Source organism: Pteropus medius, unplaced genomic scaffold (assembly GCF_902729225.1).
Source record: "Pteropus medius unplaced genomic scaffold, Ma_sr-lr_union100, whole genome shotgun sequence".
Taxonomy (NCBI): Eukaryota; Metazoa; Chordata; class Mammalia; order Chiroptera; family Pteropodidae; genus Pteropus; species Pteropus medius.
Window position 1 is genome coordinate 19,701,226 of NW_024340692.1, and position 26,029 is coordinate 19,727,254.

General features: G+C 32.1%; 1 pseudogene; it reads left to right on the forward strand.

The window, feature by feature from the left end:
* Window positions 1-24,946: 24,946 nt before the first annotated feature.
* Window positions 24,947-25,064, forward strand: LOC120592158 (uncharacterized; annotated as a pseudogene).
* Window positions 25,065-26,029: the final 965 nt, after the last annotated feature.

Here is a 26,029-nt window from a genome sequence, read left to right on the forward strand (position 1 = left end):
TAATCATGTATGTATAGAAATATTTTCATATAATATACATATGTGTGTATATGTGTGTGTGTGTGTATATAATTGTAGAGGAGGAAAAATAATTTTCTCTCTACTCTTTCAGTCTTGGCTGAGATCTCTGCTACAATAAAAAAAGAGATTAACAGGTGAAAAACAAACCGAAGTTTAATAGCATGTATACCTCCTATATAAATGGGCGATACACGGGAAAACTGAGTAACTCCCTGAAATGGCCCAAGTCAACACCTTAAATACTATCTTCAGCTAAAGACAAAGGATGTTGTGGGGGAAGAGAGCCAGTTGTGGGACATTATCTGGCAAAGAACAGTAAATAATGGTATACTTGCTATATAGATTTAAGTGCGTGTCTTCTCCATTGATAAGTTTCTAGAAATTTAGTCATCCTCCTCTTCCTGGTACAGAGTGGGAGGCACCCTTACAATGGAGATCTCTCTTACAAATGTATATGTCTACTTAGTTTTCAGAGCTTCTCCTGGGTCTGTTGTTTCATAAAAATAATCAGCCCCAAACAATCAATATACCAAAGAAGCATATTTTTAGGTGGCAAATTCTGCCCCCATTTATTATACATATATATATGAATTATATTAATAGGTATATAGGGAAATCTATATTCAAAGAAACTATTTGTGAATGATCGGTTAAACAAAATCAAATTGTTTTTACTGCAAGACCTTTCAGAGTCTTTAATATATTAATATGCATTGCAAATATCAAGAGGGATCTAGTAACTAATGTTTGCAAAGTTATAAGATCACGATTTTTTTTTTACATGAATTTTCTATTAACATCTGATGAAATCTGTGGTCTGAAAGACATGACATGGACCACGCTCATGAGTTGTCTAGATGTCCTTTTCATATTTCTGAGGACTTATCATCTACAATTCTGCTTTCTCACTTTAATTATTCCAAAGGAACTAGGAATCTAAGGGTCCTAATTTCTGCTTGAGAACAAGCGTATCTGTGGGTTGGAACACAATACACCTCTCTTTCTAATCCTCTATTGTTTATAGTCCACTCTTCGTCCAAAAGAAACACTAATACATACTTTAACCAAACAGAATTTCAAAGTTCAGGTGAAGCCAAGTGCAGCTGCCTCTCCTTTAACTTGCATTGACCAACCCGTCTTTGGCCATTGAGACTTCTCAGCATGAGACAAACATTGCTCCTCTGTGTCCCTCATACTGCAGAAGACATGGATTAAAGTTATTGATTAGTCCCATCGAGGACCCTTTACTAAGCAGGTACCACATTCCGAGCGTTAGAAACTCACAGCACAGCCTCCTCTAATGAAGTCTTCTCTGGAATTTTCTCCTAATTTCCACCCTACAGTCTATTACAGCTTTGACATGCTACTTCACTGAAGTATCACGCTGTTTTCGTTTTTCATCTATTTTTGCCAGTTCCATAAACTGGCCAGTTTCATAAGTAACTCTGCTATCTCATGTACTCTAACTTCCTACTACAGCTTAACGTTCTAACAAACTGATAGGTATATATACAGGGTTGTGCACATAGAATCATGCTGTACTTTACAGACAATTTAGAGAAATATCAAAGATAATTTCATTCGTGTTTAGTTTTTACCAAATATACTAACATTAGAACCAGACTCCAGTTATAATATTTGACTATACTGTGTAGAAAAGATGAGAGAACAGAGTGTTCAGAGCCATGCTTTTTAATTCTATCTTTTTGACCAACTTTCTAAGTGAGCTGATTGACTCGCTATGCCTCCTGGGGCCTGTTTTTTGACCTATGAAATGTAGATATTTTCTTTTTAATAATATCTTAAAAGTATAATGATATATGATGACTAAAACATGGCCTCAAATGTAAGATGTTCTTAATATATTCATGTTTATGTTAAAGTCAGTTAGAAGTGCTTCTAAATTTTGAAATTGTAGGTCATGTTCTATTTAAAAACTATATATGTTTTGTAGGAGAAGACATGACTTATTCCATGGAGAGAAATTATAAAATTTGCAAGGGAACAACATATATGTTAAAATTCCATTAAATACGATGAAGAAAATAGTGAAATGTTCTTTGGCACAACTTAAAAAAAAAATCACTGTTTAAAAAATTCATAGATATTCCATGTGACTTTATGAAAAAAGAGAGGATAAAGAGAGAGCAGAGGAAACCGCTATTACCTAGATAGATAAATTAGTATTTTTTCACTTTAATTTGACAAAAGATTTTGAATCTAAGTAATGGATTTATGATAATGCAAAAAATTCACATCTAGAAGTAAAAATAGTCATGAATAGGTGAAAATGCTAACATAACATTTCTAACAGTATAAAAATTAATAAAATACCAAATAATGTTCATATTTAATTGTTTGAAAATTATTAATAATAAAAGTAATAGTAGTAGATAACACTTACAGATATTTTTAGATGCCAGATATTGTTCTTTCTAAGTGTTTCATACACTATCAATTCATTTACTCCTTGTAATAGTCCCTTGAGTTCTATTATTATCTCCTGTATATAAAGTGAAAATACACACACACACACACACACACACACACACATAAAAATTTGGGCTTTCCTAGATAAATATATAGTATGTGGTATATACACTATATATACCTATAAGCTTATGGTATAGTATTTTATATATATATATATATATTCAAAACAATGAAATGGGAGACTGCTTTTTAACTTCTATGTTTTCAATACCTACTTCATATTTACCACCTGACAGACTAATGATTAGTGTGTTCTGAATAAACAATAAATGTTACCTTAACAAATTACCCACTATCTAATAATTCTGAGTTAACAGATTAGTTTAAAAGAAGAAATTTATACTGCTTTAGGATGTGACTTCAGCCCATTACTTCTTAGTTGCTCAATTTTTTTCTATTTGGCTCTGTGATGCTGTGATTATTCAGAATGGTTAAATAATCTTGAAAATTACTGAACCTGATGATAACTTTAATTTCAAGACTTTGAAGTACTCTTCTTGATGCCTCACTACTTTTATGGTTGTCTTCAAAGTTCACACTGTCTCATTTACAAAAATCTCTATGTAGATCCATTGCAAATTGTATATAATGTTTCTTGTGCTCATCATACTCTCATCAACATATTTTGAGGTTATTAATAGCATGATAATTTTGAAGTGTTATGTAAAAGAAGAAGCCTTTTATGTAAAGGAGATCACATTAATCCAAACTGAAGTTTATGCGGTATAAGCTTGAGGGAAAAGAAATTTGAATGCAAATCAAATTGGATTTTTCTGGAAATATCTCTTTAAGTCTATGAGGAAACTGCTGTAGCTGTGATTAAAATTTGTTCTCTTAGTCTCTTACATTTGATTAGAAAAAAAAAAGTTCCTGTCCTTTGGAAAAGTATTTGTTATAAAAGGAATGCTATAACACTTTCAACCCCATTTAATTATTCAGTCAATGAGCATTGGCTTTCACCACGGCATTGTGAGTAGAATTGGGAGTGAAACAAACACATGAGAATGGCCAGTGGATTGAATGAGAGGAGATTATAGAGACAGTAAAGGAAGACTGTTCTTTACCAGAGTCTAGGTAAGAAAAGGAGAATATGTCATTAAAGAAGGACCCAAATCACAGGCTTACAAATCCCTAGAAGCTTCAGAGATGTCCTTAGTGAGGCATAAAAGCAAGCAATGGGGCACCCTCTACCTTTAGACCAAAATGGCATTTAATATGTACTTTATTATTGCAAGAAAGCTATCCCATTTTCCTCAAGAACTTTCGTTTTGCCTTAAATCTTCCTTAAAATTCATGGTTTTTAGCATTTGAAAAATGGAAGAAGGTGAGGGGATGGCGTGTTGTGGGGAAAGAGAGGAGAAATGCTATTTTAGACAGCAATCAGAGAGGGAAAGTTTCTGTGGTGGGTGATATTTCAATAGCAACCATAGTGAAATGAAGGATCATGACAAGCAGATTATTAGGTAAGAGAGCTCCAGGGCAACAGACTAGCAAATGCAAAGGTGTTAGGTGACAATGTTCATGGGAAGTTTGAAATACAATAAAGAAGTTAGTGAAGAAGACAGTGGTAAGAAGACGCTGAGAGAGAGCCAGGGACCAGATGACAAGGGAATTTAAGGTCATAGGAAGAACTATGGATTTTAAACGAAGTGCAATGGGAAACAATCTGAATGCTTTGAGAGTGGATATGTCAGAGTATAAGAAATAGAACGTAAAATAATCATTCTAGTCACTGATTGATGAGCAGATTTTTAGTATGCATCAGGTTACGCAGGGCCTTTCAGATTATGTATGGTAAGGCATATGAAATTTAATATAAATGTGATTAGAAGCCACTGGAGTCATATAGGGTATGAAATAATCTTCATGATTTAAAAGGATCACTTCAGTTGCTGTATGGATTATAATTTTTAGGAAAAACAGGCAGACCAATTAGAGGACCATTTTAGTGGCCCAAGTAAGAGAATTTAATGATTTGGACAAGATAGTTGGAAGACTGTATAAGAAGTGGTTGGTTTTAGATACTGTGAAGGTTAAGGTAAAGAAATGTGATGGCAGATTGATGTGGGAGTCTCCTTGGAATGTGCCACCCTGACGTGCAGATTATTTTGAGCTGAACTCAATTAAAGCCCCACAAACTCAGGAAGAGAGAATTTTGTTTGTTTGTTTGTTTTTGCTTTTGTTTTATCTTATGTGACTTCCCTATGCATACATATTAAAATTTAAATTTTTCCTGTTAATCTGCTATATGCCATTGGAATTATTCAACTAGCCAGAAGACCTAAAGGGTGAAGGGAAAGGTTCACTGGCCCCAACACTGAGTGTGTGTTTTATAAAAAAAAAGAAGAAGAAGAAAACAAAACAAAACAAAACAAAACATTATGCTTTGGAGACTGACTAAATAGGTAAATGACTGCTAACATAGGGAAGTTTGGAGGAGTGATTGTAGACACAGGGAATTAAGCACTTTTCTTTAGACACGTTAAATACTCTTAAGCTTCCAATATGGTTTCAGTAAAGGGTTTACTCTAGAGAGTAAAATTATAGAACAATCAGAAAGTAATACGCGAGGTGGTATCAGACATTTATAGTCCTCTGCTTTGCAGGTATACAGTAAAACTGTATTTCTGAGCTCTCTTACGTTTAGTTGGGGCCTTGGAAATAGCTTTGAGAGGAAGCTGTTTTAGGCGAAACCATTTATCTTCAGTATGAGGGCTTCAAGAACTCTTATTTTTTCTGACATTGTCTACTGATAGTTCTTTAGATGATGGCTGCTCCATTTGTCTGGGTCCTAAAATGAGGACATATAGCATTAACTCCCAGCAAACTCCCAGTGTCGTAGCACGAATGAGAAATCAATCTTGCTGTTTTAGTCTCTTGAAATATGGGAGTTGTTATTGTAGCATAGCCTAGCTCATTCTAAATAACACAGAAATAAGTAAGGCTATAAGATTGAATGAGATTGCATAAGGGGTAAGTATAAGAAGAAGACAGAATACATCCAAGGATTGAGCCATGGGGCATTCCGACATTTACTAATTGGGAAAAGAAAGAGAATGAAGACCAGGCAGAGGAATAGCCTTCAGGTTATTTGTTTATTTTTAAAGATACCATTATTTCATTAACATGGTTGCTTTAAAACTGCCAGAAATTTAATAAAAGCATTCCTCAACTTAGGCAGAACAAGGTGGGAGGAGGAAAACACTTCTTTAAATATCAGTTATATCTGATAATAGCATACATTTGCATGTTACACAGATTCTTCTGGAACAATTTTGATTAAGTCTGGCATAGGCACATGATAACTAACTGCTCATAGTTTGTGTTAACTTCATCATTTCTTCAATATCTTTAGGATTGTGGTGAAACTTGATGGCATATTTTAGTATGTGGCACAGTCTAGTTTACCACACTCCAGTAAAATTTAATAGCATTGTTAAATTTATTTGACAAGTAGGTCATTAGACTAAGGTGGCTCTAATGCTATGGCGGCCTACATAAGTACACCAAAATCTAAGCCTATAAATGTTTCGAGATCACAAAATCAAAACTCTAAAGAGATACAATGATAAGAAAACCAACTAAGGTTTAAGCTACAGGCAATCAATTTCCTTTCTTTGCTTCCTCACTGTTTCTATATAAGTCTCTCTCCTGGCTTTCATCTGTGGAGTGCTTCTAACCACTTCCCACTTAGCGCTGCCCTATTCCAAAGCTAAACACTCAAATAAAGTCTTATAATTTTTTTAATATGCCAGTTTATCTTTTAACAGCATATAGCAGGATTTTGACTACAGTTCCTATTTTGTTAATTTCAATCATTTTGTTTTTCTTAATTGGATTATATATTTCTGAATGTTAGTTTTACATGAATATTGGATCATTTGGAGTGATTGATATTTGGTGTCTAAGTGATAGCATTTAGAAAGACTTGAGATAAGTGCTCATACATACACAACCCAGCTATTTGAATTATTTAACATACTATATGCTCACTGAACAATGTGTAAACTTTACTGTCTTAATTTTATTGCTCATATTACATGATAGGCAAAAGTTGGTTTCATGTGTTTTGATGACAAAATGAAATGAAGCTGCATCTGTAGCTACTTTCCTTTGTTAAGTTTAAAAAGTTGTATAGCAAGTGTGAAAGTGACCTGCTTCTACCAGTGACAGATATTAGCTTCACTTATAAATGTATATTTTGAAATTTTATTCTACTGCTCTTCCTCCATATGGAAAGTTCATTTCAATGCTGTCATAATTTAATATATTTGAAGACAATTTAATCTGTATTTATGAATTCAAATTCGTTTAAAAATAAACCTCCTGTGATAATACTAATAGAAATAGCACTACCGAGGTGATCACTGGATAAACAGACACATTTTTAACGTGGCTAAGCACACACAGACAGGTGCTGACAATTGTGTCACAACATTTTCCTCTTCTTGGCAAGGTGAAAGTTTTCCTTTGATATTTATTTCAAAGCAAGACACAATTTCAGAAACATTGACAAATTTTGAAAGGATTTAAATTTTTATTGTTTGAATATTGCCCAGTGTTTTCTCTCCACTCATTGCCAAAAAGATTTTGGTATTATTTTTCCTGACCCCACCTATATGAAATAGTCCAGCTATTGCTAGATTGATTTGAGATTTTTTTTATAATGCTAAATCTCAAAGAGGGATGGATAAAAGTGCATAGGGAAAAAATGGAAATACAATAAATTCATAGGCTAGAAACAGGATTGTTGTAATTGGAAGAGAACTGGTAACAAAAAGATTAGACAGCAGGTGGGAGTGAGAATTGGGAGTGAGAGGAAAGGGGTAAAGTGTCAAATGTCAGAAATTGAATCTCCTTTATAGGCTTCCAGTGATTTAATTTCTGACATTGAAAAATGGAGTTCATTTTGACCTATTCAAACTCAGCTTCTTTAAAGATGAATCCTGGGCTGAGCCGACCTGTTCATTCATTCAATTATTAATTTACTTGACAATTATTTGTTTAGCTCCAACTATATACCATACATTTTTCTAGGTTCAAAGAATATAGTAAGTAGTTCAGGCAATACAGTAAGTAGTAATTAAATATATGTGTGGGGAGATATTTTATGTTTAAGGAGATGTTAATTAAATAAAACAGACTGATAATGACTAAAGAGACTGAAAGGATCATCCACCATGGGTTTATCCCAGGGCTGCAAGGATGGTTCAACATCCACAAATAAATAAATGTGATGCATCATATTAATAAAATAGAAGATAAAAATTATACGATCATCTTAAATGTACAGAAAAAGCATATGACATAACATTTCTTATGATAAAAATTCTCAACAATTTGGGCATATGAGAAACATATATCAACTGAATAAAAGCCATATATGACAAACACAGTAAACATTATACTCAACAGTGAAAGTTTGAAAGCTTTCCAGCTGATATTAGAAACAAGTATGCCCACTCTCACCATTATTATTCAACTTAGTACTGGAAGGCCTAGCCAAAGCAATTAGACAAGGGAAAAAAAAGCATTAAAATTGAAAATAAAGAAGTTAAACTCTGTTTGCATGTTGTATGATCATATATATAGAAAACCCTAAAATTTGCACCAAAAAAACTGTTAAAACTCATAAAGTGAAATCAGCATAGTTATAGGATAAAAAAAATCAATGCACGGAATCAGTTGCATTTCTATACACTGACAACGAATAATCTTAAAAAGAAATAAATAAAATAATCACATTTATAAAAGCATCAATAAAATAAAATAAAATAAAATTTAACTAAGGAGGTAAATATCTATACACTAAAAACTACTGACATTGATGAACAAAATTGAAAAATCCACAAATAAATGGAACGATATATCATCCATGCTCATGACTGGAAAAATTAATATTGTTAAAATTTCCCCAAACCATCTATAGATTCAAGCAATTCCTATATAATGGAACATTACTTAGCTACAAGTAAGAAGGAAATTCTGTGATAACATGGATGAACATGGAGGACATTATAGTAAGAAAAATATATTAGACAGAGAAAGACAAATATTATATGATTTCATATGTATAATCTAAAAAAGCCAAACTCATAGAAACAAAGAGACGATTAGTAGTTACCAGGGGATGAGGAAATAGGGGAAATGTTGGTCAAAGAGTATAAGCTTAGAAGATGAATAAAGTCAAGGATAATGTACAGCACGGTGATTATAGTAACAATAATGTGTTGTATACTTGGAAGTTGCTGAGAGTAGATCTTAAATGTTCTTGCCACAAAAAAAAAAAAAAAGGAAAGAAAAAAAAAAAAGTTGAGGTGATGAGTGTGCTAACTAACATTATCATGATAATTATTTCACAATTATACATATACCAAATCATCACACGGTACATGTTAAACATCCACAATGTTATATGTTAATTACATCTCAATAAAGCTGGAAAAAATTAATTAGTAAAGTACATGGCAAGAGTGATAAACTGGCTAAAAAAAAGGACAAATCAATAAAGATAGACAAAAAGTGTGGGATTAGGATAGACATTCTAAATTGAAGTGTCAAAAAAGGCCTCCCTTAGTAGGTAACATGTGTAGTCTTGACATAAAGGGAGAGACTGAAGAAAACATCTGGAAGAACTATCCAGGAAGAGGGATGAGTAAAGACAAAGGCCTTGAGTTAGTGGAACCTTTGCCTGTTCTAGGATGGGCAGAGGTCTATGTGGCTGGAGTTGGTGGAGCTGGAGGGAGTTAGGAGAAGAGATCAGAGAGGCAACGGGAGCAAGTCTTGTATGTTGTCTATGGCCATTTTGAGGACTAGCTTTCACTCGAAGTCAAAATAAAACTTTGGTAAATTTGGAGGTTTGCATGTGAAAAAAATCAAGGAAACATTATTTTATCTACATCAAGGTATTGTATGTTGTTCCATGTGGGGCCACAAAATTAAATGTTAGGAGTCAAAACACTTGTTTTCAATTTCAGGCATAAATTTAAATTTAGTGGATAGAGCTACTTATATTAAAAATAGTTAAGAGATTGTTTTCGTGAAATTACCTTTGGAAACTGTAAAGTTCTAACTAGACATTGGCTAAATAAGAAGAAATATATAAAACATTTGTAAAGAGATTTATTCCTATTAAGTTCAAAATAAAAGGTATTATTATTGCTATCATCAGAGTTTCTCCCTCTTGATATGAGAGTCATCCTGTGGAACTAAGACAACAACTACACGAAAACATACGGTAAATAATATTTTCTGTGATAATTTCCTTTATGAAACATTTTTTTTCTTGGTAGGTTTTAAGGGGAGTGTTTGCACTGTCATTATTTCATCTCTGTCACAAATTGTTCTTCAGCTGACAAGGTATGTTGGAGGGCAAAAGCAAGAATCAAAAGATAACTATTAAAATTACTGTCTGCCTTATGGTGGTAAACATACAATGCTATATATTAATAAAAAAAAGAACCACGAAAAATTATTATTTGGGACAAACTGAGTTAGACTTTATTTTCTGTTGAGCCAGGATTTGTGTTGAATACAAAAAGACTGTATTCTGAATTCAATGTTAGATTTGTATAGAGATAATCTATGCTCAACCCACAAAAACAAATGATAGAGAAAGTTCTACATTTTAACTCTCTGAAGAACCATAAATTTAACTCAACAAGAAATTTTTGGTTTTTTATTTATGTGTTTCTTTTTGCATGAAGTTTTGATTCAGACCTGCCCCCTCTCAGTGCCTGCTATATGAGGCAACAGACAGAAACTCAACCTGGGGAACTGAGCCAAAACACCAGTGTGGCAAAATGGTTGTAGATAATGGTAATTAAATGAGGAGACAACTGAACAAATTCTCTGGAGGACAATAGGTCAAGTCAATATAAGGCACTGGGCAGAAGGCTTTCATACTATTTACAGTCTCTGCTGACTTGTAGGAAAGATTCTCCAAATATAGTCCTGAAGTCTGTCTTCATGGACATTTCAAGGCAGATAGGAAAAGAATATCTATCATATCCAAATACTTCAATTCTTCCAGGAACCTAGGCCAGAGTTGGAAGAATGTCATTGCAAAGCAGGAGATTCTTATAACACCTCTGTGCCTTGCTCCAGTGGTATATGAGGGGCAGAAAGACATTGAGTTTATGGTGTTAAAATATCTAGGTTTGAATCCCAGTATAGTCACATAGAAGTCTGGCCTTGAGCCATTTCTCTACTTGCTCTACTCGAGCAATTAAAAAGCATAACACTTACGTTATAGGATTAAATAAAATAATATATACTGCCTGATATGTAGCAGGATGCAACGCAATGTAAATACTAACATTACTCAGTTTTAGGGAGTTGGGATCAATAAAAATGAATAATTCAGGGCATCTTAAAAATTTTTTTGTCAATTTCACCTTTTTTTTCCACTCCAGAAAATAAAATAAAGCTGTGTTCTAGGTAATAATTAATTTAGGTGCTAACCCTTCTTTTCACTAATTCTCTTTACTTTGGGAGGAAAGTAAAAGCAAGAAAATATAAAGAATACTTAGGAATGTCCTTGTATCCTTACTTTTTTACTTGCCTCCTCTTGAAATTTTCATTTCTATATTTATAATATGCATCAAAAGAGAGTCAATTTAAGTCTCTCCTCCCCATCACTTTCTCTTTCTCTCTTTCCCTCTCTCTCAGCATACAAGGTCATTAATTGCTATTGGGACTTTCATAAACCCTAGTCTGCCGATGGGGTGAGAACTCTATTGTTAAATGTATTATGGCAGGACTGTCTTTGGAGATTGCCTGCTTGATTGCTTTGTAAAGGCCCAATGGCACACAGCAATTAAAATCCATAGACCTCTGTAACCCTTCTGATGTTTTATGGGCCTTTTTGTGTCCTTCGGTAGAGTTTACCATTTGTGTATTTCCCACTGGGTCTCTCTTTCAAAACTCTAAGTGGGATTTTTTTTTTTTTATCCACTGTGATAAAGCTAGTTATACATCATGTGAAAGGTTAATGAATATTTTCGAAAGGAGCATATGTTTTAAGTCAGAGGGTGAAAGTTATAGTAAAGAATGGTTATATAAAAACTAACAGTATTTTCCCAATCTCATCAGAGTTAATGTCTATAAACCTCACCTGTGATTCCTAAAGTAAAGCACAGCTTGTAAGATTAAAATGACCTCAAAAATTAAGAAGTAACTTGAGTTTACATGAAAAGCCCACTTGTGAACTATTGCACAGAAATTTCACTGTTCAACTATCAGGTTTATACCATATGCATAACAAATACATCTATTTATTTTCTATTTCATTGGAATTAAAAGTTTTACCTGAATAGAGGGCTTTGTAAACAAAAATTCCTAGCTTGTGTCTAGATGTGAGAAATTTGATATTGTAATAACCTGGGAGAAGCCAGAGAATATACCACCAGAGCACTGTTAAGGAAAGCAACCCAGCTGAGAATAAGCTGTGGTTCTGAAAATTCTCATGGTACCAGGTATCTTTCTGCTTTCAGCACCACTATCAGAAGCTCCCAGGGCCTTCAAAATAAAGTCATCAGGCAATTCATAATGCTTTCAGTCATATGAAATTGTAATTGCTTTCTTCCTCTATATACCTTCTTTCTATCCCCCTCCCCTCACCCACCATTTTCTCACTCTTCTTTACTTCCCTGTGCTTTCACTCTCACCAACTCAAAGGGCATTTAGAAATCTTCATTGGAAAAGTGATTTGTACACTTTAAAAGCAAATTGTTCAGTGCCTGGAGCTCTTTGAAGGAAAAGCATTATTGAACTTCAGAAAGAACACTGAGCTTCAGATTGCACTCTGCTTGAAGCTCACATATTCTACAACTTCACAAACTATCACTTTAGATGTAAATGGTAAATCTGAGAAGAGGACAAGTCTCTTCTTAAAATTTTCTAAATCACATTCTGAAAAACATTTTGTGTACTGTATCTGGGAGAAAAGTGATTATCCTATCATGTGTAGGTGGTGTGGGAGGAAATGAAGGTGAATGTAATGATAATGTGCTATTATTTAATGGAGAGAGGACTAGTTTTTAATCCCTATTACCAGATGGCCACAGATCAACAGGAATAATTCCGTAACTTTTTGTCTAGCTCCAAGGGGTTCTTATCTACTTAAGAATACATATTGCAATATGCTTTTAAAAATATTATTTTTATAATTTCTAAATATTATTGCGTTTAAAATTATGTCGTGTCAAATGTTTAAACTGTAAATAAACAATTCACTCTAGTTAACAATTATTAGATCTGAATTTTCTAAGGTATTGTCCATGTTCTTTATGCATCTAAATCACCTGTAATACTAGTTTAAAAGATAGATTCTTGAGTTAGTTACTTATATTGGGATATTTGGAAATATTTATTGAAGGCAATCTCCTCACAGGTCCTTAAGCACATAAAAGTGTTAAGGATTGTGTTCTAGAGTTTAAATTCCTAGTATCATTTATTCAGCTAGGAGTTGGTCCTAAAAAAGATACACACACTAGGCAGTAAGTAGATGCTTACTGCCTATAGGCTCAGTATTCTTGCAAAGTAAGTGCATTACCTATAATTTATAGATAACACTTTAGTGTTTTTCATTTATTCATCAAAAATATTTTTGAGTACATAATGCCTTCTAGGTGCTGGAAAAAAGCCAATAAATTAGTACTTATTCTTGAATAGCTTTTGGTTTACAAGTGATCTAGAAGGAAGTAGGAGGGATTACATTTTCTCCCAATCTCTTACTTTCTCATTTTAAATGATCACAATTAAATGAATTAACATTATATATAATATAATATAATATAGTATAGCATAATGTAATATAATATAATATAATATAATATGATATAATATAATAAATATAATAATATTCTCTCCTTGAAAACTCCATGCTAAGAGAATGTTTTTTTTGTTGTCATTGTTGTTCTTTTATTAATGATCTCTAAACATATGATATATCACCTTTATAATAAATATATGAATAAAATTCTTAGTATATCTTTGCATGTTAGAATGTTAACAAAGAAGCATGGGGACTTTGAAGACTATAATGAGATTATACTGGAAAGAGAACAGGGTATGACAGCATTTTCAGTGGGTTCAATTTATGACTGCAAAATCTAATAGCTTTGTGACTTTAGGTAAATATTATAATTCATCGGGTTAAGTTAACCAATTTACTTATTTTACATATTTGGCAAATTAGTGAATATTTCTGAATCTCAGTTTCCTTGTATGTAAAATGGGTACAATACCCACTTGCTTTTGAAGAGCAGCTTTAAAAAGTAAATATTTAATATGTAAAATATGTGGTTCATTACAGAGAGTTAGATAGGTTAGCAAAGTTAAACCATCTAAGTTCAGGTAGTTATTGTAGCAGTAGCATTAATGATTTAGTCCTAGAGCACCTTCTCCTGTTGAAGACTATCAATGTATTCATGTATTTTCTGCAATTGAGAGACTGTGCCTTATTGTGGCATCTTTGCCCATGATGTACCTACATATTCACCCTTGTTAGATTGCACTTGATTAAAGACATTTATTATATAGTTATCACTGTAGCAAGACAAGGCAAAAGCTATTTTACATTAGACTGCATTCACATTTTACCTCAGTGGTTAAAAAATGAGTATAATAAGGGTGCACAAATGTGATATTTATACTGTCAATCACTCTTTCCCATCTTACTGTAACATTGATAATAAATCATTGCATTTATATGAGGAGCTTGACTTGACTTTAGAATACTCATCAACATGGGCAGCCATCACCAATACATCAGAATTGATAACCTAATTGAAACTAAAAATTAGTTTTTTTCAGGCCAATCAATCAATATCTATGTCAGTCTATCTATCACCTATCTAATCTATCTATCTATCTATCTATCTATCTATCTATCTATCTATCTATCATCTATCATCATCATCATCTCTATCTGTCTGTCTATCTATCTACCATGTCATGACTTGAATAACTTCCTTCCATTTTACTCTGATTTTTGTAACGTTTGCCAAGAATTCATTGTGATCTAGATGTATTGATAGATTTCACAAAAGTTGATAAAACAATTTAGTAAATAAGGTGTTATTATAGTTAACTAACGTGAGACAAACTTATTTTCATCAGTTTTTTTTTTTCTCATCAACATTTGACTTCTTATTTTTAAAAGAAATCTAGTTACAGACAGAGGGGAGGGGGTCGGAAGACTGGGAGAATGGGATGAAGGTTTAAAGAAGTACAAATTAGTAGTTGATATTAGGTCACGGGGATGGGGAGCACGGTAGAAGGAATACAGGTAGCATTAATATGATGGCTAGGTGGTGGATGAGGGGAGGGAGGGAGCAATTGGGGGAATTGTTTTATGAACTATATAGATGTCTAACCAATTTACAGTATACTTAAAACTAATTTAAATAAATTTTTAAAAAGAAAAGTTTAAAAAATTTATTTTAAGTATCTTAAAAGAATTCTTAGACATCAAATGATTCTTTTAATACAGCAGTTAATGATTTAAATCTCACTGATCATAAACATATGGAATAAATACCAAAAAACAAAATATGATTCTCCAATTTAAAACTCATCTTAAATTGTATTTTAAAAAACAAAACTGGCTATTAGTCCAAGGTATAAAATATATGAACAGAATAAAGTATAATAGTGAAGAATAAATAACACTTTTTTCACATGGGCAAAACTAATTCTACTGGCCACATAGAATTTCAGAACATGGAACAGCAAAAACAAAGAGGAGTTTTGAAAAGGGAAGTAAAATTTATGCATAAATCAGATGAAGGTATATACACCTCCTTGCAAAAGAAAAGTCTCTTTTGACAGTGATATCTGACAGTTCTTCAATCAGAGTAATCAGAACCAGGTGCATTATTGAATTTCACAAGTCTAGAAATATGCCATGAGAAGGTGAATAGGTTCAGACGGCAATGAATAATCAAGAAACTACAAATGAAATAGTCAGGTAAGTTTTTTCTTTTTTGTGCTAAAGTACTAAAAGAAAAAGATATAAATTTTAGTTTTAATATTATCACCAAATAACTGTGAACTTATTTTGACAGTTCTCTGGGCCTCATTTTACTAATATCTAAGGTAGGATTAGTAAATAATTTTAATGTGTCATCTAGTTCTAAATTTTATTATTCTATAATTATAAGATTATGCAATTCATTACAACTACCTTATAACAGCATAAGTAAAAGAACCTTGCACAGATTTAGGCTATTAGTCCTGTTTAATAATTTCTAACACAATATCTATCAATTTCACACTAAAAAAAAAAATGAACAAAAAAAATCTATCAAAACAAGAAAAAAGGAAATAACTTATTTTACTACTGGATGTTTTGACCACAAGTCAATTAGTCAACTTATTGCAAAATCTGGGAGGCATCACCATTCAGGCCTATATATGCCTAATAACTTGAACAGAGAAAAATTGACAAAATATAAAAGAATTTAGATGACCTCTACTGACTACTTTCATCTTAAGTTAAAAGATTTGAGGGCCTATACACACATTCACCATATATATAATACATATAATAGAATACTGAAGTCATTACAATCCAAGTTAAAACCAATGACTTGGGGAAACACATTTAATATATTAAGTAGACAAATTACATTATAAAACCATATGATTTTAATATTTTAAAATGCTTAGAAGTTTATATAATATTATATTAAGAAACAGCTATGTTTGAATGGTGAGAAAACAGATAATTTCCATTTTGTCTTTTGTAATTGTCTGAAATTTTCACCTGAGAGGAATAAGAAACGAAGAAAAGCACAGAAACTAGTTATTTTGTGCAGAAGTCTTAGAAAACTAGAAAGAAAGTTGATGACACCTGGTGGTTGCAAATTACACCCTAGATTACATAGTCCCTGAAGTAAAATACTGCAGCAGGTTTGAAAACATGAAGAAATAAAAGTACTAATAAAAGTTTAAGGTTAGAAATATACAGATAACTGATTTTAAATATAATCCATCAGTTCAGAATGTCAAAGAGTTACTTAAATATGGATAACACCATAGAACCCATAGATAAAACTCTCTATACATTTGACTTTGATCTTATCAAACACATCTGATTATAGATTTGAGAAAGGTATAAAAAGCACAGGCAGAAATAAGAGCGAATGAGGCCAAGGTCAATCCTTATATGAAAACTTTCATTCTTTAAGAATTATTATACAGATGTTTTAAAAGGTGAAGGAGGACCATGAATCTGAATACATCCAGAAAGAACTCTCTTGTATTAATTTTCTATTGTTGCTATAACATGTTACTATGAACTCAGTGGCTTAAAAAACACATTAATCTTACAATTCTGTAGGTCAGAGTGCAGTACTGGTCTCACTGGGGTAAATCAAGGTGTCACTAGGGTTGCATTTCTTTCTGGAGATTCTGGAGAATAATTTATTTCTTTGCCTTTGCCAACATATAGAGGTTGCCTGTAATCCTTGGTTTATGGCCACCCACTTCCTCTGTCTTCAAAGCCAGCAAAGTCAAATCTCTTTCTGACCCTTCTTCAATTATTATCTCTCTTTTGGACATCAGTTGGATTATCTAGAATAATCTCCCTATCTCAAAGTCCCTAACTATTCTCATTTACAAAGCCCCCTTTTTCTGTGTAAAGTAGTATAATCAGGAGATTAGGATGTGAACATATTTGGAAAGTCGTTGTTCTGCCAATTGCAACTTTGAAAGAGATACTACAGAAAAAAAGAAAAAAATCATCCTTAATGAGAAAATACAAATAACTGGTAGTAAAGCAAAATAGAAGTATAGAACTAACACATGCAGTTTATCAAATGGAGAGGAAAATAGTAAAGAGAGGAAAATCAGGATAAAATGGCAACATTGAAGAGTACAAAACTATGCCTAAGAATTATAGGTATACATAAGAGAGAGAAGGAAAGAATGAATAAATGAAACAAACAATAATGAAACATATGTAGAAAAAGTACATCAACTGAACAGTACTACTGAGTATGTTTGTTGAGAGGACTCACCTTTTTCCAGATTAAATTATGAAGAGACCTACACATAAACATGGCCTAGACAATTTTATTAAATTCAGGGAAAAACAAATATACTCTGTAGGCATTCATGAAGAAAAAGTACTTATTACTAAAATGCAATACTCAAGTTTTTCTTAGATTTCTTCTCCATTGTGCTAAATGCTTAAACAGTATGCCACAAACCTTTTTCAACTATGACTTCTGATAAAAGTAAACATCTCAGACCTTATTTTAATAATATTTGAAAATGGAACTTAAACACATATTCTGATTATATGTAAATCAAAGTGCATCTCTGGTACTTCTCAAAAGGCAGAGTTGTTAACCTACTATACTAGATGAGATATGGAAAGGCAATTCATAAAAGAGGAAAACAATTAGCCACTCTACACAGGAAAAAGTGCAAAGCCTTTCTCTAATAATCAAATAAATATGAAGACATTCAAATAATATAAGCTGCCTCTATTAAATTGGTAATGATATGTTCTTTCCATTAATTACATTATGAGATGTTTAAAAATTGCAGTTTTATGAGCTCTAGATATTATGAATTAGCATAATCTTTTAGGAAGTCAATTTTATATTGTGTATAAAAAAGTCTTAAGAGTTCATATCCTTTGAATCAAAAATTGTTTCCTAGGAATCTGTCCTAAGGAAATAATTAGAGAAGCCTGCAAACATGTATGTACATAAACATTCATTAGATAAGCTGTTATTGCAAATAGGAAATACTTCAAATATATAAGTACATGAGCATTCTTAGCTTAGTTATGACACCAATAGGATGGACAATTATAATCATTAAAAAATATATTTTAAAAAATTATAAAAACTAAAATCATAATAGTGGGGCAAAAATGACTATGTAAATTATTTAGATAGCATAATAGCAATTAAATATATAAACATACAGATATAAAGAAAACAATGGTCCAATTAACATTAACCTTACTTTATCATATTATCATTTTCTTTGGTCTATAAGTAACACCAATAAAATATTGTAAAAGGGCATAATTATTGATAATGATAGGCACTTTAATGTGGATGAAGTATTAGATTTTTGATAAATTCATTATAAACAAACTTTTTATAAAATATGTGACTTATTTACATAAAAAGAAGTTTCCTATTTCAATATATCTCATTTAATTACACCGAGACAAACTTTATGGTCGAAAGGAAATAATTTTAATGTTTGTGTTAATTTAAAACTAGGCATATTTATATGTTTGCATTTCAAATGCATTCTCCAAGTTTACTATAAATTTGGACTAGCGGTACATCAGTGTAAGCTTCTTCTTTGATTATAAATCCACTTGTTCTTTAGATTACATATTTTTTTCACCAAGTATCAACAAAACATGGCTGGCAGTCAAAATCTAGACTGCTGCCTGCTTTATTATGTTTTTTGTTTTTCGAATTTTCTGGGCCTTTCATACTGTAATCACCGATTTCTCTTTCCCTCACTCCCTTGCTCTCTTTTCTTTTGCCGCCTGAGTTAGGTAAAGTGTCATTGATCTATAGCTATGCTCATTGGTTTATGTAATGTCTATGGCTGCTTTCACACTCCAACAGCAGAGTGGCACACTTGTTACAGAGACTGTATGGTCTGTGAAGCCTAAAATATTCACTATATGGACTTTTACAGAAAAAAAAAAATTGCTGATTCATGATACGAACAATAAAGTTCAACCCATTGTAATAAGTTCAATATGTACAGATTTGATTTGATTTAATTTGATGTATACTCTGAAGATTGTTTAATTGTGAAATATGTTTATTGATACTTTCTTCCCATTTAAAATTTTTTTTTACTATGCTCTCTTACTTCATTTGCCTGTCCCCTTTTTTTTTACTCTCCATTTTTCTTTGCTTCTCTCTACACTTTACTCGTACACCTAACTCCTTTTAGGAGTACAATATGAGGTGAGAAGATTTTTAGCAAAGGAAAATGGTAGTCGTTTGGCAAGGCCATACTGCCACTATAGAGTTTTAACTCCAAAAGAGGCCATGGGCAAGTATAAGTGGCTATAAACAGGACGGAGCCAGAAAAAGCATAGATGCCGCCAGCAATTCTACCTTGTTTAATCAACTCTTCCCTCTCCTTATATGGCATGATATCTCTTCACCGTTGAACAGCTAGGTAAGAATGACTATAGAAATTCTGAAGAAAGGATGTACATTTTCTGTATCTAAGGGTTTGATTCCTACCTACTTTTTCACATTTGAAGAACATTGAATTAGAAGATACTATTTTCATCTTAATTTATTCAGGTCTTGGAACATGTACTTTTTTAAAACAACTTTTAAATAAGCAAACAAAGCCACCACCTTTATTGAATGTTCCTTGCCTAAGATTGTCTCTGGACTTATTAGTGATCCACCACATCAATACCCTAGCCTCCTCTTACAGACAATAATAAAACATTATACCCTTCATTTATAAGATTTGATGATGTAACTCAAAACCCGTTTCAAGTTTCAGATATTCTGAGTTTCCTAAATTTGCGAAAGTGTCTCAGACTTTGGTCCACCATTGTTCCCGTCTCTCAGACAATAGAACCATTAGCAATGAAGATCAAACTGCTGATTGCATATCTTCTATTAGAAAAATCTTTGTAGAGACAGCATTTCATAGAGAAACTTAAAAATTGCTTGAACTGGTAGAAACTTCAGAAGAAATAAGTGATTCGAAGAAATATAATGCTGAATATGTCCTGTCATCAGGCAGCAGAGATAAAAGGATCTCCTTTGACACTATGACAATGGTTATTGATTATCTTGAGATGTAAATGAACAACTGTGATTTCTAGATGCTTTAAATACATACTTCCTTGTCATCTTTGGCTTTCATAGGTGTCTGTATTTATGCTTATGTCAATTTTAATAAGTTTTATAGAACCAGAGAAATAAATATCTCTGAATTTTTCATATTTTATTATGAATTTATAATGAATAAATTTATAAAACTTTAGTAGGATTAGCAACAGTATTTTGATTATTATAATTAAGTATTATAATTTGTTGATCTTTCATTTGGTTTATATCCAATACATTTCATAGTGTCTAAAGATCAGCTTCTAAAAAGACTGTTCTTTGGTTGTATTCATATTTTTAATGATGTATACCACAAGTTACTCTCTCTATGTTCCTTCATACCTGTAGGATGATGTGACAACGTCCAATAGTCTTGAAAATAGATGATATATTCTTCAATGTGTACAACTGGTCCACGAATTTTCTAGTGTAAAGAACCCTTTATCTTGGCTTAATGGGAGGAGCTTAATGAACAGAGTGGATATACATCAGAAAGGAATCCCTGTTTTGATGTCATGGTTTCAAATCAGATGATAGGGCAGATGATACTTCTGGCACTTTGATAAAGTGTTTCTTGAAATCAATAAACCTTGAATTTATGACCCTTGGTTTTCCATGGACAAAATTATATCTATCATCAGCAGGGGAGAAAAAAAGTGGTAATCTTCTTATGACTCAAATAAACAGATATCACAAATATAACTCTGCAGTTTACAAACCATGTTTCTATTTATATGGGCTGATAATGAGGCTCCAAAGCTATTTAGAAGTTAAATAATGTAGGAATTGTGTGTATAATTATTAAATTAATCATTAAATGAGCTTCAGCACAAATGTATTAAAAATCTTACATATGTTTGTATGTATGAATGTAAATATATATCTATATGGTTACACACACACACACATGCACAAGTAGAACTCAAGTGCTACATCATATTCTATATGTGTTACATCATATTCTATAGAGCTGTATAAAATGGCAGCCCTGGCCAGATGCTTTATTTACATTGGTAAATCAAACAAATATGGTGTCGATTCTCAATAGTCTATGTTATAGAGAGAAAGGAAAGTAACAAATAAAAAACATATAACATTTCTCTATGTGATATACCTTGAAGATGATAATATTCTAAAAAACAATGGTCAGGGGAAACTAAATTATCGAACTAGCAAGGGAATACTTTATTAAGGCAGTGAAGCCTGAAATTTGAGAAAGAACTAGTCAAATGAAGAGCCGGGAGACTGAGCATTAAAGATGGAAGGAAAAATGTTTTCAGAGACCACTGAAGCAGGAGAGAATTTGACAACATTGAAATTATCAAAGACCAGCACAGTTGGAGAGGAAAAATGGGGAAAAAAAAAGACCTCAGAATGAGATTGGTGATATGTCTGTTGGCTGGATCATACAGATCCTTGTAAGGTATATTTAATGGTTTGGATTTTATTCTTAATACAATATGGAACTACTGCCAGCTTTTAAGTATAAGAGTGGTAGCTTAAATAATTGACTCAGAATATTGTGTAATGAGAGCCTGAAGCAGAATGAATATAGAGTAAAGGTGAAGATAACAGCTAAGAATCTATGTGAACAATCCAGGTAAGAGATGACAGTGGCTTCACTGTGGTAATGGCAATGGAAAGTAAAATAGACATATTCAAGAATATTTGAGGACAAAAAAATGTCAAAAATTGGTGATGGGTTAGATGGGTTGTGATAAATAATCAACATGACATAATAAAAAATAGCTGTCTTCACAAAAACATTTCACAAAAAGAAATGAATTGTGGGTCAGATTTAAAAAGCAAATTTTAAGAGCTAAAAAAACCACATTTGATTCAAGGGTCTAAAACAGAGGTGTCTGGCCTGGGATCATATTGGGGATGAGACCAACAATTTTTATTTTTCATAGTTCAATACTGTTTCAGAACTCATACATTTTATTTGATAAGTCCACTTTAAATACCTTTGTTTATGAATGTATGTTTATAGATTGGTATGCAAAGACTTGTTTAAATTCTGATAATGGAATGCATTTATTATCTATATTTGATCTGTAATGATAAGAAAATAGTGTTTTAAGATCATATTTAGTGTGAGTACATGTGTGCAAAAATGGATTAGTAAGTAATGCATGCTTATTATTAAAAGTGAAAAATACAGAAAAGAATGAAGAATAAAATCAAAAAATTTTAAATTCTATCATCTAGAGATAGTCATTATTAATATGATGGTGTGTTACATCCAAATATTTTTCTGTACACACAAAAACATACACATAAACATATTAATGTAAAATGTCTGTATGAAAAATAATATGGACTTTAGAACAAAGAAAAACAGTATAAATGCCAGTTTAGCCTCTTGCTAACTCTATGTCCCTGAGAATGTTACTTAGACATTTGACCTTTCACTTCCTCTCCTCTAAAAAGAGTGAAATAATACTCAGAGCAATAATGTGGAATGAAATACAGTATTGACACATGCAACATCATGAATAAATTTAAGCAAAAGATATAAATGAAAGAAGATTCTAAAATTTGAATTCTGTATAATTCCCTTTACATGACCTTTTACAAAGTAAAACTATAGAACTAGGAAACAGATGAGTGGTTGCCAGGGTCTCAGGCTGGGGAATGATTGACTACAAAGTGATATGTGGGTATGGGGTAATTCTAGGGGAAGGTGAGGGCGGTGGCAGTGAAATTGTTTTAAACAACTCTATATAATTGCCAATATTAACATAAATGTACATTAAAATGTACTGCATATAATTTTTACCTCAACAGACAAAACAAATAAACAAGCAAAAAACACTCTGAGCAAACTAGAAAAAGAAGGGAACATTAACATCATAACTAAGGGCATCTAAAAAATAGAGACCAATCATTTTCAACATGAAAACTTTAATACTTTCCACCTAAAGATTAGGAAAAAGATAAAGATGTATGCTCTTACTACTTCTATTTAACATTGTTCTAGAGATCCTACCAAATACTATAAGCCAAGAGGGAAAAAAAAAGTTTCACAGATTGTAAATGAAGACATATCCATTATTTGCAGACATTTGCAGAAAACCCTAAGGAATTTACCAAAAATCTACTGGAACTAATAATTAAATTTAGAAATGTTGCATTTTACAAAATAAAATCAATTTCATTTCTAATATGAGCAACAAACATTTCCCAAATGAAATTTAAAAATCTAGAATATTTATGATGACATAAAATATTTTGTAATAAATGTGACAAAATTTTTCCAAGCTCTATGTACTTAAAAATACAAAACATTATAAAGAGAAATTAATGAAGACCTAAATAAATTGAGAATCAGACTAAGGTCATAATTTAAAAGACTCAATATTTTTTGTCTTTTTAAGTTTATTGGGGTAACATTGGTTAATACAATTATATAATTTTTAGATGTACGTTATAATTTGACATTTGTATATTCTAATGTGTGATTACCACTCAGAGTTCAGTTTCCTTCAGCTACCATATATTTGATCCCCTTTACCCACTTCATCTTCCCTCAACTCCCCTATATTTGACCCTTTTTACCCTGTCTACCTCTTCCCTCCTTCCCCCACACCCTACCCTCTGGTAACCACTAGTCCATTGTCCATGTCCCTGAGTCTCTGTTTTTCCTGTTCATTTGTTGCTTTTAGGGTTTATATCCCACATATAAGTGATATCATGTGATTTTCTATTTTTTCTGTCTGGCTTATTTTGTTTAGCATGATTATCTCGAGGTCCTTCCCTGTTCTTGCAAATGGCAGTATTTCATCTCTTCTTATGGCTGAGTAATATTCCATTGTATATATGTACCACAGCTTCTTTAGCCAATCATCTATCGTAGGATACTTCGGTTGCTTCCATGTCCTGGCCACTGTGAATAATGCTGCTATGAACATCGGTGTACAAATATCTTTTCAGATATGGGTTTTCAAATCTTTGGGGTAAATACCCAGTAGAGGGATTGCTAGATCGTATGGTAGATCAATTCTTAGTTTTTGAAGAACCTCCATACTGTTTTTCCATAGTGGCTGTACCAATTTGCAGTCCTAAGAGCAGTGTATGAGGGTTCTTTTTTCTCCACATCCTCTCCAACATTTGTTATTACTTGTCCTGTTGATTATAGCTATTCTACCAGGTGTGACTTGCTGTAGGGATAAAAGTCATTACTATGTATTATTGGTTTACGAATGAACATATTTATTAATCAGTGTAACAGAACAGAGTCCAAATACACCAACATTTATATACCCAATTGATTTTCGAGAGGAACAGCTAAGCTTCTCAACAAATGTTGCTAGAACAATTGGATGTAGGCATAGAAAAAAATGTGTCTTGACCTTTATCTTACAGATGCATACTAACTTAAAATGGATCATAGACCAAAATGTTAAAGCTAAAATTATTAAACTCACAGAAGAATCACAGAAGAAATCTTTGTGATATTGAATTAAGCAAAATATTTTGTTTAAACATGAAACGAAAAATGGAAAATATAACAAAAATTTGATAAATGGGCTCATCAAGATTACAAATTTTTGTTTTCAAAAGATATAGTTTTAGTCTATGGTCACACTACCTGAACAAGCCCGATCCCATCTGATCTCGAAAGCTAAGCAGGGTTGGGCCTGGTTAGTACTTAGATGGGAGACCACCTAGGAAGACCAGGTGCTGTAGTATGAAAAATAAAAAAATAAGGGATTGTAAGCTGACAAGGTCCTTGCAATCTGTGAGGTCAACCAAGGGTTGCCTTGCCTAAAAAAATAAATAAATAAATAAATAAAATAAAAATAAAAGATATAGTTTTAAAAAGGCAAATTATAGGTAAGGAGAAGATATTTGTAAAATAGCCTTATCTAACCAAGGGCTTATATCCAGAATAATAAAGAACTCTTACAACTCAATAACAAGAAAGAAAAAGGACAAAATATTTGAATAGATGCTTCAAAAAACAAATATAAAAATAGCCAGTAAGCACATATAAAGATGTTCAATATCATAATCATCAGAGAAATACAAATTAAAATCACAGAGTGACCACTGTATACCCAACAGAAAAGTTAAGTTTAAAAATGTAACAATATCAAGTGCTGGAGAGGATGTAGTAGATTAGAAATCTCACACATTGCTGATAGGAATGCAAAATGGTAGAGCTGTACTGGAAAACAATACAGTGATATACTATAAATACCAATGTATATTTACTATATTACCCAATAATTCCACTTGTAGGTATTAACACAAGAGAAATGACAACTTACATTCATAAAAAGATGTGTATGTGCATGTTCACAGAAACATACAGATCTTATACAATATTATAGTAATAAATACAAAATATTATAGTAATAAAAAATATAAGCCATCAAAATGTCCAACTATAAAATTTTAATGTATTTAGAAAGTAAATTGATAAAGATCTTCAAGATTTTTTTTGAGAAAGTTATACGGATAATGGTACATGAAAACCTAATAATTTTGAAAAAAGAAAATAAAGAGTATGACACTTATAAAAGTATATTAAAAACAATATTTTTAAAGGTATCACTGATGTAAGAACAGATCAAAACACCAAACAGAATAGGGAGTGTCCTAAGAATAACAGATTTCATCTCTCTCATGTAAGCAGTGAGGCCAGGAGCTCC